Here is a 16,540-nt window from a genome sequence, read left to right as displayed (position 1 = left end):
GGAGAAACAAGTTAACTTTAGCCACCCCTCTGTGGGATGTAGAGAAGCTGCGCGATCTCAGGAAAACGAAGGGGTTTGACAGGTGGGATCTCATTGGAATTTCGGCTATCAAGGATATGTGGGGGAAGGGTGGGATCAAGACCTTACGGGAACATCAAGCTGAATACGAGCTGGTAGACGCGGAAAGGTTCCGCTATATGCAGGTTCATCATGCGCTCAAGTCCGCGTTACCAAAGACGGTAGCCCCCCCGGAGGCCTCCCCGCTAGAGGATAGGATTCTGGATGGTCTCCTCCCCCGAGAGAACGATTTCTCTAATATACAAAAAGTTGGTCAATCATATGGCAGATCCTCTTCAAGCACTGAGAGAAAAGTGGGTGCAGGATGGGATCGAAATGGATGATGAGGACTGGCAATCGGCGATATCCTCTCCCAAAGTGGTGGCGATCCCAGCGAGATTAAGGCTAGTTCAGTTGAAAATCCCTCACAGAATATATATATCGGGGCCCCAATTGGTAAGCATGGGGTGGGCTGCCGCTGGGGAATGCAGGACACAATGTGGACTTACCGGCACCTACATGCACACTATCTGGGAGTGCACATATATTAGCTCATATTGGCTTCAGATACATGACATAATCAGTGAGGTATTACACGTCACTCTCCGACCGGAGGCAAGGAGATGCCTACTAAATATATGGGAGCCTACAGATTTGAATATTTGCAGACTCAGTGGGCCACTCTTGGATTTATGTTAGCTAAACGTGACATCGCTCAGCTATGGGGAGCAGCACACCCGCCCACCCTAGAGGACTGGGAAAGAAATCTTGATTGGTGCAGGTTTAGAGAAAAAACGGTGTATCTGGCAAGGGGATGCCCCAAGAAGTGGTCGCGAGTCTGGGGCCAATGGAATAAATATAGAGGGGAGATTTGTATACCACCCTGTATTGAGGACCGAGAAGACCCTGACTCCCCGTAACGTTCCTTAAGATTAGAATTAATGCTTGACCCTTCGAATGTGTGAAATGTACTAGCTGACTCGCCCGATCCTCTGGAATGTATGATTTGCCGATGTTTGTTAATAAAAAGAATTAAAAAAAAAAAAATCTTTGAAAAGCAATAAGGCTCCGGACGGCTTCTCAGCTTCCTTTTATAAGGCATTCGGTGGGGCACTACAACCAACTCTACTAAAAGTTTTCAATGCCATAGCCAGGGAGGGACTCACTTCAAATTCAATGAAGGAAGCCAATATTATCGTTATACCCAAGGAGAGGAAGGATCCGCTATTACCTAAACATTATAGGCCAATTTCACTGATCAATGTGGACTGTAAGATTTACGCAAAAATCCTAGCCACAAGACTGAATGTGGTTCTTCCGAAGCTGATCAGTAACTCCTAAGTTGGTTTCCTCAAAAACCGAATCTCTAATGATAACACCCGCTTGTTATGCCACCTACTTGAGCAAGCAAAACTGAAGCCTGATCCATCAATATCCATTACCCTAGAGGCGAAAAAGGCGTTTGATAGAGTTTCGTTGTCATTCTTGAAACACTGCATGAGGTCCTTTAATCTAGGTGGTCCATACATCAACATGGTCATAGCTATGTATTCAGCACCTACTGCACGCATTGCGATCAATGGGACACTCAAAAACCTTTACACTTGAGCAAGGTACTAGACAAGGTTGTCCTCTTCCCCCTCCCTCTTTCTTCTGGCTCTCGAGCCGCTAATTCAGGACATTAGGCAAAATAAAGAGATAAAAGGAATACGTTTTGAAGACTCTTGTTAAACTGGCCGCTTATGCAGATGATATTCTCACTGTTACGGGGGACCCGAGCTCTTCCATTAAGGCCCTGATGCGCTTTATAGAAATATATTCATCTCACTCGGGATATAAGTTAAACAGGGATAATTCCGAAGGGAAGCCCCTGAACATCCACTGCACCAGGGAGGTACTGGGCGACTCGGGCCTTGCGTGGCAGCCTGGATTTATCAAATATCTAGGGATAGAGTTTGGTGGTAACATACTGGAATCTCTTCAACAAAATTAATCTGTCACCTTGGGGAAGATTAAAACTCTTTTAGATGCATGGTCTCCAAGATTCATCACGTGGTGGGGTAGAATAGAAACCATCAAGATGATGATTACGCCGGTAGTGAATTACCTAATCACCATGCTCCCTCTTTTATTGACTGAGGATTTCCGCCGTAAGCTAGATGTCCTCATATCTAAATTTTTATGGCAGGACAAAAAGGCAAGAATCGGAATGAAAAAACCTCAAATTAGACAAATCTCTCGGTGGGGTTAATCTAGCAGACTTTAAACTTTACCAAACCGCGTTTTTGGCTAAACAGGGCTCGTATTGGATCAAGCCACATGCGGAATATACCCCAGTTTGGCTGGAAATTGAACAATCTTTACTCAATAATCTTGCCCCATTAACAATTCTCACCTCCAACTTAACGAATGTCAGCTGTTCAAAATCCATATTTAAAAACACAAAAGCAGCCCTGCTGAAATTGGATAAGAAATTAGATATCAGCATAAGACACTCTAACTTTGAGTCAATATGGGACAATCACAATATTTTATATAAGGGGAGGACATTACATAATGAGGCTTGGATTGATAAAGGTATCTTTTTTCCGCACCAACTGTCCGTTTCAGCTTACCCCATCACCTTTAAAGATCTGCAGTCTAAATATAATCTTTTACAATTTTTTAAAAGTTAGGGCGGCAATATCGAAGGCTAAACTAATCCCCTCATCCCCCTCCTTACCAAATTATGTAGAGAGGATAAACAAGCTAGGTCACCAAGTCTCTTGGATTTACAAACTACTCTGTCCAAAGCATTCTGCTCTTAACAAGAATCGTGTCTCCTTTTGGGACTCACAGTCCTCTTCACCGAATTCAGAGGCTGAATGGTCCAAAATTTGGAGGTCTGTATCCAGGAATAAAATCTCCCCAGCCCTTTCACAGACAAAATTCTGGCTTCTACATAAGGCTTACTGGACACCAGTCCGCCTACACTCACACAAGATTTGTGAGGATCTTACCTGCTGGAATTATAAGGAGGGAATAGGGGACCTGGCCCATCTGCTGCTATACTGCAAATGTGTTGAGTCTTTTTGGGACAAGGTGTTTGACTTTATCTCTAAACTCTTCTCATGCTCCCTTAAAAGGGAACTATGCACACTGATATCTGGTTTCCTATGTGTGGATTCATTAGACCTCCTTCTGATAGTAGAGGTTAACGTTATCCTAAACAACTGGAAAGACACACAAAAACCGTCTTTTATTTGCTGGTTAAACTGGATCTCACATCTTAGGGGAGCCGACACTATTGCTCTCCAAAACACACCATGGAAGCCCCCCCTTAGGCATATGTGGGATAGCCTTGATGTATACTTCAATTCACATAAACCGCCATGATTTACAAACCTTAAGGAGGGGGTAGGTCCTCCGTCTGACCATACCTTGGTGCTACCTGTCCGGATTAATATTCCTTTCAAATGTGAGGCAATGGATAAATGATAATATATTCTGCTAGCAGCTGCACACTGTCAATTTATAATATGTATTTGTTTGAAATGGGGGTTCTCTAGTTGGCAATGGCTGGCCACTGTCCAAGTAGGGACCCTTTTTCCTAAGTCAGGGTAAGCGGGCTACACCCTTTGATATCCCCTGCTCAACCCTGTGGTAACATAGCACGGGCAGCTAGGCCTATCTCAGAGGCAGTGTGTGAAGCATTTATGACCATACACAGTAACAAAGTGAAGAACACTACAAAGGGACACCACACAAGTAGTTATAAAAAGTAAGTATCTTTATATATAGACTTAACACAAGACCAATAACAGTAAAAATCCACAATACTAGGAAAATAGGGTTACTCTTAAAATGCTGCAAAAATAGTTCAAAGTGTGCAAAGAGGAGTTCAGTTCAAGGCAGTGGCCTTTTACTCACAAACTACCTGGATTCTGTAGCAAAGCAACCAAAATGTCGCTAAGGAGTTGTAGCAATGATTTTCCTCACGCGTGATCCGCGATGCGTTGAATCCTTGCCGCAAGGGAGGATGATGCACTGATCTGTGTGGAGGACAAAGCGACAAACTTCTACACGCTAAGCCGGCGATGTGTTGAAATCCTTGCCGCGAAGGGAGGATGATGCGCCGAACCTGTTGCGTGTGCGATCTTGTTGCGATGAAAAGAAATGGCGCCCCGCGAGAGAGCGACGATCCTGATGCGATGGGATAAAAATGGCGAACGCTCTGAGTCCGCGCTGTGATGTCGTGAAGCGATGTACTCGATGTGATGATCTTTGGTAAGCGAGCACTTGGAGGCCCGCAAACATGTGATGCGATGCGATAATCTTCGGGTTAGCGAGCATTTGGCAGCCCGCAAACGTGTGATGCGATGATCTCCGGTAGCGAGCACTCAGTGGCAGCAGCGCGATGAGTTTCCTTACGCTCTTCAGCTGCGGCGGCTCGCTAACGGGCGTCAGTGACGATTTTCAGCACTCTCTTCTCCACAGTAGAACTAGAGGCCCTGGAACTCACAGGAACCTCACCTGCAGATAGAAATCCTCGCTGGGAGGAAACAGGAGGCTGGTGGTGGAGTCTGATGTGCCTGAGACTCCAGCTGGAGGCTAGCTCTCTTCTAGCCCTTGGGTGATTTCTGTAGCAAAAATAAAAGTTCCTTCAAAGTCCTTTTCCTCTTTTTCCAAGTCCAGTAGTAACCACTGCAGGCCAGTCCAAGAAACAGCACACAAGCACAGTCCTCTCCTGCAGATTCCTTCAGTTACACGGACAGAGCTCAGGAGCAATACAAATTGTAGGGGTTTCAACACAGATATTTATACCCCAAAAAGGCTTTGTTCTCAGAAGCTACAAGTCACTGAACCCAGCCAGAACCTGTTCTGCCCAGCCCTGGAGCACTCTGTTTACCAGGCTGCATCCTTCTTTTCAGAAAGAGGGGCTCTGCCATCAGACGCACAGTGGGAGGTGGAGCCAGCATTCACCTTGCCAGGCACAGCCCTATTCAGGTCCAGGAGCTACCCCTCCCCATACTCCAAAGCAGATTTCTCTATTCAACCCAGGTCTGACTCAGCCTGCCCTGTTCCTCCAAAACCAGACAGACGATACACAACAGCAGAGCACACTGGAAGGCTTAGGCAAGAAAATACCTACTTTCTAAAAGTGGTATTTTCAAACACAGAATATAAAAATAAACCTCACTAAAAGATGTATTTTAATATTCTGAGCTCAGGCATACTAAATTCGTTTTTCTACCATGTTCGGTGGGTCAGTTAGGACTATAGAATGTAATAGCCAAACCTCCCATTCTGGCCTATGGAGTACAGGTAGCCTTACAGTAGTGAAAAACGAAATTGGGTGTAATTCACTACCAGGACATGCTACACACATCAGAGCATGTCCTACCTTACACATACATGCACTCTACCATAAGGGTGGCTTACATGATGCCATGGGAAGGTTCAGGGGCTGGGAAGTGGGTGCACTTCACAGCCAAGATGGCAGTTCTGGACTGCACGCAGACTCTGCAGTGGCAGGTCTGAGACACACTTTACAAGCCGCTTCTGTGGGTGGCGCAAACCAGCGCTGCAGGCCCACCAGCATTTGGTTGACCAGCCCTGGGCACACACAGGCCACGCTACTAGGGACTAACAGGCAAACCAAATAAGCCAATCATGGATATACCAATTCACATGTCATCTTTACACAGGGAGCATTCGCGCTGTGGCACTGAATGGCAGTGGCACAGCGCCCAGAGCATCTATTACAAGCAAAAACAGAGGAGACAACAGCGAAAAATGGAAGGGAGACCCTCGCCAATGGTGCCAGGTCTAACAGTATTTTTATATATTATTTTGTATTCCTCTTTTTTTGCATTTTGTATTTTTATATAGTGGTATTGTATAAATGATGTGTCTAACTTAAGGGGGCCTCTATTGCTCCTTAGCTATCTTTTCAAGTGTGTTATTATAGATCTAGAGACACCTTTTTATGGAAGGTATTGTCGCTACTTTAATATTTTCTGCCATTGTAATCTTTCCTTTTATTGTTTTTATGTCATATTCTGTTTGAGATTGATTTTAGCATTTGCATCTGTTTTTATGGAAACAACCAATAAAAACTTCTAAACAAAAAAAAATTAAAATTTTCAAATATTTACAGCTTAGACAAGCCCATGCCACCAACATTAAAGGCCTCATGTATCTGCCGGATTTTACTCCCTGCATGGTGGAACTGCTGCTGTTGGATGATATGGGAAGGCGGAAGATCAGCGCCCTGTAAAGCGCACTGGTGTCTCTCCTCAGACACATTCAACCACCTCTGTGAGACCTTGGAAAAGGGACGTTGGCACCCTCACAGTTGAGGATTGACTAAGAGCCTAAATGAAAGCACAAGAGGTCACCACTGCCACTCAATTCTGAATCACTTAAGTTAAATGCTTTCACAGAACATCAATTAGATGTTGTAGTAGACAACCCATAAGATGGAGAAATGTGTTGAGAAGGCCATAAATAGTATGGTACAGTGTTCAACCTATATCAATATTCCTCCATCAATGATCTGTTAAAATTTCAATACAATTATTTTATGAAGAAAGAAAAAAAAACATGTTCACCTCCAACCTGATGAGCAGAAACAAAACACTGTTGGTAGAGCAAAACAGCTCTATAGTAGGATATTTTGGCAATTAAATTACAGTAACTTGTCAAATATATGGACAGAGCGCAAAGTGACTGCTCTTAAGATGTCAGTAATTGGACCGATCTAAAAAGATTGTGATAGTTACTCTCTCTTTAGTACAGTGGGTTCTTCTTCTTCACGCCAGTTTTACTGCTTTTCGTTCAATGTTCTTCAGAATACAATATGGAGTATGTCAAGTAATATTTTGCAGTTGCCATCCTTTGCTTCGGTGACTGAGCACAATCTATATTTCACTACCTCTCCGAATGGTAACCATTATAGCTATTTTCCATGACAGAAATGCTTATTTTGATTTAGGCAGGATTCAAATGGTCACCGCAATGCTATCAATTGTGTTACAGGGAATTGGTTTTATGACTGGAGAAAATACCAGTTCAAGCCCTTCAAGAAAGTTCTTCATCTCCAGAACAGTGAAGAAAGTTTTGAAAGGGAATTCTGTAACGTTGGCTAAATACAGTTTTACAATTCAAGGGGTCAACCGATCTTCAGATGCACTAAAAGTAAAATCACTACTCCTTGAAATATTAAGCTGACCTTGTGGATGTTCAGACATCAAGCCGTATGCACTCTGGCATACAGAAGGAAATTTGAGGCAACAGCATTAAATTCTGAAGGATCATACCCTATGCACTCGAGAGTAAACCTAGTCTGCTCTGTAATTACCCTTGTGACTGTTTTGATAAGTAAACCGGATCTGTAAACGCACCACTGACATGTCCATTCTAAGCCAGTCAGTGTAATTCTGGTCTTTGACTGCATTAGTTTTTATTGCACTCTTTGGTACGAGCAGAATCAGTGGAAAAGCATAACATATATACATACTCAAGTCCTTGCTTAAAGCAGCAACAGTTCACTTTCTTTCATCTGGCTCTTGGAGTCTGATGTGAAGTTTTGGCATTCTGCATTTTCTGCTATGAGAATAAGTTTACGTGAGGTTGTTTCGAGATGGGTCTCAAGAAATCTGGGCAACTACAATAGCAAAATCTGTATATTTTATAAATATGGTACATATATGTGCCAGTAGGTGCCCGTCTGAGGAATGGGTGCAGCGCTTCCATGCCGAACTTTTCCCTTTTTTACTGAGAACTTTGTAGTTTGCGCATTCACAAAGTCTCTGAAATATTTTGACATTACCTAGGTAGATGCATTTGGCATGGTAATAAGTGGTACTGGATCCGCAGCCTGTCTTATGTACAGTGCGCTCTTTTTTGCAGTTCCTTCAGAGTGAATGTTTGTAGTGTGTATACTACATTGCTAGGCGCGGTTTTCAGAGCACTTCACTAGCCACAATAGAGAGAAACTACGTTTTTGATATTTTCTTGCCAATCTTCAAGATGTGAAGCAATGAGTTTGTAATGGTACGGGTGAAGTCGGTTTGGATGTTTTGATTATTCATTTGACCATTTCGACTTTTGTATGAAAAATTTAAGAAACACTTGTTAAAGCGAATCATTGTGAAGCTATTGCGAGACATAGTGTATTGTAAATGCTTGTTTCCCCAAGTTAGTGGTTAACTTGAATCACCAGGATTCTCCAGAATGTCCTTTTTGAAATCCTGCTAGAAGTGTCGAAAATGGATAGATGATGACAAGTTTCACACTTCGATGGTTAAGATTAGCTACCAGTGCTTGAGAGCCGATGGGAGTTATTTATAATAGGACCGACAGTTGTTGGTCTTATTGTTTTGCTGATAGAAGCTGCTCAGGCATATAGGAGATACTTAAGTATTCACTAATACAGAATAACATGCCATGACGAAAACAAATCTATTAATTACATTTTTAATGTCAGACATTTTCAAGAAATACCACAGCATACACTTACAAAGGAACAGTAGCTCAAGTGCTTTCTAAATTCATATCTCAATCATTCAACTTAGTGAAGGAATCACAGTCACCAATATACTGAGTCACTCGTTCACATTTCATTTCTTCCATTAACACATGAAGGCAAAGGTGGGATTAAGATACATTGATTTTCAGGTCTTTTTACATTTTACCCTTCTTAATCAGTATTAACCCCCTCTCCCTCCAACTTTAACTTTCCCTTAACTGAAGCTTTCCACAATATATAAGAAATACCATAGAGCGATGCATAAATTATGCAAAAAAGCTGAAAACGCTGGGTATGACTCAAGTTTAGGTGGAAAGCAGCTCCTGTATAGAGCACTCCCAACACCAGTGACACTCTAGATCTGCTCACCTCAAATGTCTGTTTTTCTATCAAAATCTTTAAGCATAGGATTAGCACAATTCCATCCATGCCGAGAGAGAAAAGGACAAAGTCTTTTGCCATTTGTACACCAAAGTCTTTAAGCATAGGACTAGCACAGTGCTGTCCTTGCCGAGCTGTAAAATGATAAAAGCCATTTGCCACTCCAGGCACAGTATTACAGCATTGAACTGGTAAAATGCCAACGAAGCCAACCTGAAATGTGTAAAAGCAACCCCTGACACCGTGTTACCCTCCTAGCCCTCATTGATACCAAGATGCAACTATCTTCAGTAATTTGTAGTCCAAACAGGGTGCACACTAAACCCCATGTACTACTTGACCCTCTTACACACTCATAAGACAACCACTATAGGTCATGTGTATCACTGTACTGTGCCAGTCCACACTAACAACCATTTAGGTGTAAAACAAAGAAAACGCCATTTCAACCACACACCCTACACAGTGTAGCGTGCTGCCAAGAAGGCAAACACTGCAGTACCCCACATAGAAGTATAGTAATCACTATATTAATGTTCCAATACAATATATACAGACAAAGCCAAGGCAGAGTAAAACAAGCTGACCATCAAATAAACTACATTAATTACTAACATACAGGAGAGTGCATATAACTTTACCAGATGCCGAGCGAATTAAACTTTCATTTACATGTTCGGGTATTTTTTTGGACAAGAAGCAAAAATATAAAATCAAAGGCATTTTTCCATTTACGAATTAAGGTTACTCATTGCTATAGCACAGGCTTGCCGTAAAATCAGAATAAAAAAAAAAAAAAACTGGAAAAAGGGAGCATGTTTTTCCTTGATTCACAAGGGTATCCAGGAAATTGGATTGGCTAGCAACAAATGAAAATGAACCAGATTGAACCACTATTTTTCTGGGACGGTGAAATTAAATGGTTTGCCTAGAATTACAAGATGTTGAGCTGAGGCCGGGGAGTTAAATCTGGTTCCCCGGTTCCAGCTGTTAGACCCCTGCTCTTGTTGAAAATTGCAGGACCAGAGGACTGAAAAAACACAAAGCTCAAGGGGGGAGGGGTGTGAGGAGAGGTATCCTAAAGGAGCAGGTACCACCTTTTTTAAATGAAGAAAAAAATGTGTTTCTGTGGCAGTATTCGCAGACTTGGAACAGGTTGACGGATTTGCGGAGTTAATCCTGCAAAAAGGCCACAGTGTATCTATGCATAGTCAAAGACCAGGTGGCATGAGCACTGTGGTCACAGAGACTAATGCAGGGCCTGGCCATAGGCCTGGTCTTGTGCTTAGAGCTGAAGACACACAGACAAAGGTTGTGACTTCTGGTACTGTGGCACAGGAAGGGCCCACAAGATGTCAAATGCAATCTAGTCAGGGATGTCATGTGAGACCAGTGCATGGAGAGGGTGCGAGTTTGAGAATTTTAAATGTCAGCGACTTTTGGGTTTTGTTACCATAGCTATAATATATATATTTCTCCTGCAAAAAAAACCTACTGTATGATCTCTCGTAGCCAAAAACACCCAGTGTACATGAATATCAGTCACGCTCACAAAAACTAAGGATGCAAATGAATACGTTTCCCAATGAAAGCCACAAAGGCGCACAGGTGAGATTCACATGAGAGTTCTCGCGTCCATTCCTCAGGAGTGAATCAGCAGCATGCAAGTGACTAAAACGTGTGGTTAGCTTGCACCGTCTTCTACTTAAATTACCTGATTCTGGCCTGCAGTGACAGCAGTCTGTGGCTGTTGGATTATGACCTGCTGGGTCGGTCCCTGTTGCCCCTGCACCTGGACTGTTTGTCCCCCTTGGATCTGTATCTGGCCCGGCTGTACCAGCTGGATCTGAGAAAACAGAGAAAAGAAACAAGGAAAAAACTAGAGCCACTGCATTACCGTTAATGTGAACTTCTACAACCCACCCAATTGTAGACTTCGATTTTCGGCAACCAAAGAGCAGCCAACTACTAGTTCGACTGAATGAAAAATGTGCAGCAAGCAGGTAGACTCCTCACCGCCCAAACTAAGCAGACCACAACTTGCTGAACCTTTGACTACCAACACCACAGCAAACATGCTACATTAGAGTTTGCAGTAGGTCTGTGATCAGCGTTCTCACCTGCTGTAGCCCCTGTGCCCCAGAAACAGGCACCTGCATGATCGTTTGGCCTTGCCCGCTGGTCATTGCCTGCACCATGATGGGCTGTCCTGTGGATGTGATCAACTGGCCACCGCTGACTTTTACCATGAGCGGTTGACCCTGGACCTGCAGCCGCAGAGAGAAAAACAAATCAATTACATTAGCAATTCAAATCGTAGAAAAGTGTCAAACAAGGGCAAGTGCATGTGATGAGAAAATCAAAACCCAAAGTTAACACTGCTGAGAACCCTTAATTTGAAGAACTGGTATCCTAAGCCTTCAGCAGAGATGTTAGAAACAAAGTGTTTCAACACTCTAGTGCCGACCAATAATTTAAACGAAAAACCTCAAGTTTTACATGTGTCCGTCTTCTCTCAAGATCTTAATGTCGGCAAGATCCAAGCTCCTCTGTGCTAACTGCCCTATTCAATTGATCACTTCAAAACAGAGAAGTTAAAAACTATATGACCTCCCAATTACCGCAGCCTCTTCACTCACACTGAATTACTCAAGTGTCCTGGTCTTCCTGGTAGAATCTCAATAACCCACTCTTCCATCTGTAGAATAGAAGGATTCAAATTAACTCTGTTCTCCAATGCAACCAGTTAAATCTCCACCAGCTGCAGTGACTGCTCTCAGTCCTCATAATGGAGATCTTCTATGAAGCACAAATAGTAACAAATACAATGTACACATTATTTTGAATCCCTTATGACATGTCCTACAGGCATCTCGTAATAATGAGATCAGACCCACTTTGCTATTCTCTGCCCCATTGACGTATTAATACTTTCACTTCTAAAGATGGGCATCCAAGCAGATGAAAGCATGTGCGTGTATGTGTGGCAAGCCAATGATATGCAACATGGAAGTCTCAAACACAACTTCGGAAAAATGAGGTGGTGGTGACCAAGGCTCGGGCTCATGCAATTATGAGACGCAGGGAGATCACCACTACCTGCAGGGTCTGGACTTGCTGGCCTGAGGTGGAAGCCACCTGCGCCTCTGTCTGTAACTGGACAGCAGTGACTGTACCCTGTGGCAGGAATAGGAAGAACAACTGCTAGAAGCCAAGTGTCAGCAAGAGACAAATAATTGTGACAGTGTACAAGGTAGGAGAGGAGTGAGTTGTCAGATTACAGTTCAAGAACCTAGATGAAAACAGAGGGTTTATGACTGGCTGGGCAGTGAAGCTAAACATGAACTCAATGTCGAAACATGACCAAACCTTTAAGAGCAAAGAGAGAACAGATGTTCAAGAATGGATTGTCACTGGTTACTATGCATCATATACTAGGTCTAATTCAGGTCAGTGCATAACTAGGGCTTCAAGCACCCTGCTAAAAGAAAGTCAAAAGATTAGCATCCCAAATATCAACGGATATCAGTCATGACCTTCAAAAACCACATCAGAAAATGTTGCCTTGGACTGAACACCCAGACTAGCAGCTGGAGTCGGAACTCAGACTAAGCATTTCTGCACGTGGGTGGGCCAGATGTCCTTTTCCATAAAGAGGTTTAAATTCCAGGGCCCACGTTCCTGGCCCAAAATTGTTGAATTTCTTATCATTAAACCAAGGTGCATCACCAATATTGCCACTAGGATATCACAGGTCTGACTTCAATCTGTACAGGTGAGGGCAGAGGAGGGAACCACCCGTCCCCTGAAACTTACCCTCCCCCTACATAAAAGTTTTCCTGGCAGTGGTAGAAAGGTTTCGAATTGATAGACCAGCGTAACCCCAGCATGATGTACCATACCTTACTTCCCTGGTGTACCGCTTAACGCACATGACAAGACACAAATTATTGTTTCGCAGGTCTCAAACACACAATGGGCAATGCACTTGAGCAAGGAAATACCCATACCTGCTGCTGGATCTGCCCGGCTTGCACAACAATCTGTTCAGTGGCACCATTGCTGTTAGTCGTATACTGCTCCATGGCCTGAGGCTCTCAATGCCACCCTTGCACAGTTTTAACCACAGCAAAGCCCCTGTGAAAAACATAAAATCATTACATTATGGGGGAGCTCGTAACACTTTGTAAGCAAAATACAAGCTTTTCATGTTCTAAGACCTACTAGAATAATAAAATGATTGGAAATTATATTAGATGACCTTTAGCTAAATACTGAAAACATGCCATATGAAACAGCAAGGTATGTGACCCTGGTGACACATGAAAAACAAATGAGACCTTAAATGAGGCTTGTGCGTATCGTGACCAGTCTTAGCCTCTATCAAACCTACCAGAGCAATGTTGGCTATACCTGGCCAATATCTTTATGGATGCATATGAGGAGGAACATCTTTACAGTCATCAAAATCCATTTATCAACCATATTATGGTTTGGAAACGTTACATAGACGACGTGATAATGATTTGGTCAGGCACTGAGGAGGAACTCAAGCGGTTCAATGATTGGTTAAATACAAGATCGGGTGATATTCAATTCACCATGATGAATGACAACAAAACAATTGACTTCTTAGATCTAACATTTAAAGTTGATGATGGACAGTTAGTTTGTGATTTGTATCGTAAACCTACAGAGAGGAACACTCTGCTCAAATATGACTCCCACCACCCACGCAGCCTGAGGGACAACCTCCCATATGGTCAATACCTTAGGTTAAGAACGAATTGTACACGACGAGCTGATTTTTTCAAGGAAACGGAGATCCTCACTACTCGTTTAAAGGAGAGGGGGTACCCAACTGGCCTTCTGAAACGCGCACGGAAGCGCGCCTGGTATTGCCCAAGGGGTCAACTCCTACAAGTGAAAGAGAGAACACCTAAAATGGAGAGTATTGTATGCATGACGACATTCAATACTAAAAGTAACAACATGAAAAAGATTATGAAAAAATACTGGAATCTTGTTGCTAGTGAGCTTCCAACTACTGAGGAACCATTATTTGCCTTTAAACGGGGCAGGAGTGTGAAAGACAATGTTGTCAAGGCATACCTTGAGCACCAAAATCTCTGGGACTCAGAGACCAACTGGGCCTACCTCCCATCATGGGCCACCACAAATGCGGCCACTGCAAAGCCTGTCTGTTGACAGTGGAGGGATCCTCTTTTACCTATCATAACAAAACATATAAATCACTGAGTTTCACAAATTGCAATAGTACCAATCTAATTTATGCAATAAGTTGTCCCTGTGACTTACTGTATGTGGGTCAAACCACACAAAAGATAAAAGCTAGGACACTCCAACACATGAGCCGCATCAGATGTAGAACGCAAGGGGCCCCTATGGTGGATCACTTTCTCTCGCAGAACCATCAGCCAGAAAATATTAGATGGTGGGTGTTAGAAAAAGTAAGTTCAGCTCCATGAGGTGGTTCGATTACACTTAATTTAAAAAGAAAAGAATGTAGTTGGATACATTCCCTTAATACTGTCCAACATGGTTTGAATGAGTTTGAGGAAACGTCTAGACAGATGGGGCAACAGTAATCTACTTCTTTTTGTCACCTTGATATACCCTCAGATGTATTGATACCACTTAAACATTGCCAGCCATTGATATTTACCTTCTTGATTAGGTTAGGCTATTGATGTGAACACTGTTTCATATTCTGTTTAGTTTCTTAGATGTATGTGTTGCACAGAGGATTTTAGGGCATGTCACCATCGTGCTCAATGTGCCTCTTTTGCAGTGAGACTTTGAAACTTTATTGAAACAAACTTGTCTTTTACATGCAATTGGTTAACAAATTGGTTCATGAAAATGCTCATTGTGCCTCACTTGCAGAGAGATTTTGAAACTTTATTGAAACAAACTTGTCTTTTACATGCAATTGGTTTACAAATTGTTGCATGAAAATGTCTTTGAAAGTATGTATTTTCTGTTCATTTTTGTTTATTTTTTCTAACAAATACACTATGTGTAAAAGCTGCATCACGTTGTTTACATAGATGTACTCTGATATGTTCAGTCTGGCCTCTTGCCGGAATCCCTGTTGCTCAGTAACCATTACGGCATGCTCTCCGCTATTTTTCATTGAGCGCTAGACGTCTGACGTCAGCTGAGAACTGACGTACTGATACGGCGCTCTATCAGCTGCTTGGTTCTTTGACGCGACCTCGGTTGCCTGGCAACTAATACGGCGCGTCTTACGTCTCACGTCACTCAGGGAGGGACAAGGATACTTACAAATAGTAGCCGGTTTGTTAGTTGTGTTTCAAACGCGGCTTTCCCACATTGACGAAAGGTGGCCGAGTGGCAGGATTCAATACTGCTTTGAAGCAATTTGTTGCTATTTTCGAAAGTGAGTCCGTGAGTAGCGTACCTAAGTTTGTCTCTTTTGATTGTTTTACCGAGAATATTTAACTGAGCATGCGTCTGTTGTTTTTTGTTATAGACGCTGTTAGATTTTTCAAACGACATCTTTTCTAAATTGGATTTGACGGCTACTTCACAACCAACTGAGCCTCGTAGCCAAAAGTTTATTTTCGAGGTGAGCCATGACTAGGTTCTCAGTTACGCATTTCTTAGCACTATCCCTCGTTGTTGAGGGTATTCTTCAGAACATCGAATTAAATATGCGTTTGATTCTGCCTAGAGACTCCCACAATTAGCCCTTCGATTAGTCACATATATTAACTATGGTAATTGCTTTAAAATTCAGTTTAAGAGCATTACCTGCTTTCGTTACCACGGTGAGAAACAAAGATAATTTAATCCTTTGATATACTGTGCGGCTTCCTTTGAGCAATTTGTTTATTCATTCATGGCCTTACTTGCTTTTGGATCAGGTTGCCCGTATACCAAGCATTTACCGTATGCGATTCAATTTATAAGGGGTCATGCGTGTCATGTAGCCCCCTGTAGCCAACTGTTTGTTGAGCTTTTTCGCACTATTGGTGGTTGTTGGATGATTAGTAAAATTATATCTTAAGCCACTACCCCATGTATAAATTTCGAATGGTTTACTTTATTTTTGATTTGCAGAAATTCTATTGGATGAATGATTCGGCTCTACAATGTGCGAATATTAGGCCGTCCTAGACTAACTGCTAGGTGAGTTATGGCCATCCATCTCCATCACCACATTTTGGTAGTATTCGGAACACATGAATTTTAGTATCAAAGATTATTTTTGACACGCACTTTACTTGCTCCTGCAGGTTGCCATTGTTAATTTTAAGTCCTGATGAAGACCCGCATGACGATTTAAGATCGCATATATAGGGTTGAAACGTCGACAGCACCTAGGCCCAGTTCAAGACCCGGTTTCATAAAGAACTTGAGTCATCCTTGGAAACTGTGTCATTGTTCTTCTCTACACTGGCCTGTTTTTACTTTGTATATAGAATTTTTCTATTCACTTTGTATATATTACGCACTAATTGTGTCACTTATGTCACTATGTCACTGATTCACAAATTCACTTTAATGTTTACAACCTTGGTAGCCTTGCTTTGCTAAAAAGAA

The 16,540-nt window shown here is 42.5% G+C and overlaps 1 pseudogene; it reads right to left on the bottom strand.

Moving 5' to 3' along the window:
• LOC146871076 (nuclear transcription factor Y subunit alpha-like) overlaps positions 1-13,813 on the bottom strand; it is a 65,236-nt pseudogene extending 51,423 nt beyond the window's left edge.
• Between the last annotated feature and the right edge of the window lie 2,727 nt (positions 13,814-16,540).

The sequence above is a fragment of the Triturus cristatus genome, chromosome 1_1 (assembly GCF_964204655.1).
Source record: "Triturus cristatus chromosome 1_1, aTriCri1.1, whole genome shotgun sequence".
In the NCBI taxonomy this organism is placed as follows: domain Eukaryota; kingdom Metazoa; phylum Chordata; class Amphibia; order Caudata; family Salamandridae; genus Triturus; species Triturus cristatus.
The sequence above is the reverse complement of the archived record's forward strand: the minus strand, read 5'-3'. Positions and strand labels throughout refer to the sequence as shown.